Below are 1,183 nucleotides of genomic sequence, written 5' to 3'. Positions count from 1 at the left end.
AGTGCCATAAAATTACTTAGTATAAATAGAAGTAATACTTAATTTGTCTAAAGTTGCATTATTTTCATAAAGCTTATCCCTTTTGCGTTGATTCCCAATTTAGTAAAAAAAAAAACGAACGCACGTTCACCCCCCATATATTTTTAGTTTTGAGTTTGTATTTTAAGGCCACTTTATGCGTAGATAAGCTAATCGGAACTGGACCCACAGAAGTGCAGAAATGCAGGACGTTGTCTGATTGCAATATAAATACAACTTGTAAGAAACGTGATACTTATTACGGCTGCTGGAAATATCAATATAGCAGACCCCCAAGTATTGGCATCAAACAAATATGTTCTGCATCTTCGATGTGACCTGTATTTCGATACACCGAAACCTGGTATCTAAAATCCATAACTGGCTGTCCTACGCATTTTATTCTGGGATTGACACTTCCAAGGCACAGTCAACGGCAAATATAAGGGTAGGAAAATTGCCCAACGCTATTTTCATTACATTTTCATTCTATTGTACATCCTATGTTGTTTTTAGGAGTAAACTACGTTAGTTCGAAGCGGGCAATGGCCTCTGCTTATTGATGTCATTATTTCAATTTATTATTATCACACTGTGTAATACAGACTGAATGAAAATGGTGATGGAAAGTGGCGGCAATCGGGCTCCAGAACTGGGGTGCAAGGTGCCAAAACTGCTGTGCAAGGTGCCAAAACGGGGGGGGGGGGAAGATGCCAAAACTGGGGGGAAGGTGGCAAGGACAGTTTAGTTTCCCTTTGTATATAAGGTTTAGCATAAAAGTTGCAAAAAAAAGGGAGGAAGTGCCCCCCTTGCCACCTCTGGCGATGGACAATTCGTCGTTACCAGGATTTCTGAATAATAGAGCTGTCCTATGTTTTGTTGATGTTTTGTGCATAATAGGTTAGACGAACCAGATGATTTAAATTGACTTGAGCTTTTATTATAAATCAACTTTGTGTAGAAATAGGCTAGTCATGGTGGACCTACAGTTTAAAGTTGAATCATAACACTATGTCTCTCCATCGAACACAGGACATCTTTATTACAAGACAACGAAGTTGCCACTACACCATCGGGGAGAGCATCTAAAGACACACCAGCCAAATTATAATCGAGAACTCCAAATTACTTAGGGACAAATAAAAAAAAAAATAGTACACTAACC

This window comes from Lepisma saccharinum, unplaced genomic scaffold (assembly GCF_977018435.1).
Source record: "Lepisma saccharinum unplaced genomic scaffold, izLepSacc3.1 HAP1_SCAFFOLD_537, whole genome shotgun sequence".
Lineage (NCBI taxonomy): Eukaryota > Metazoa > Arthropoda > Insecta > Zygentoma > Lepismatidae > Lepisma > Lepisma saccharinum.
Note: the sequence above shows the minus strand (reverse complement) of the source record.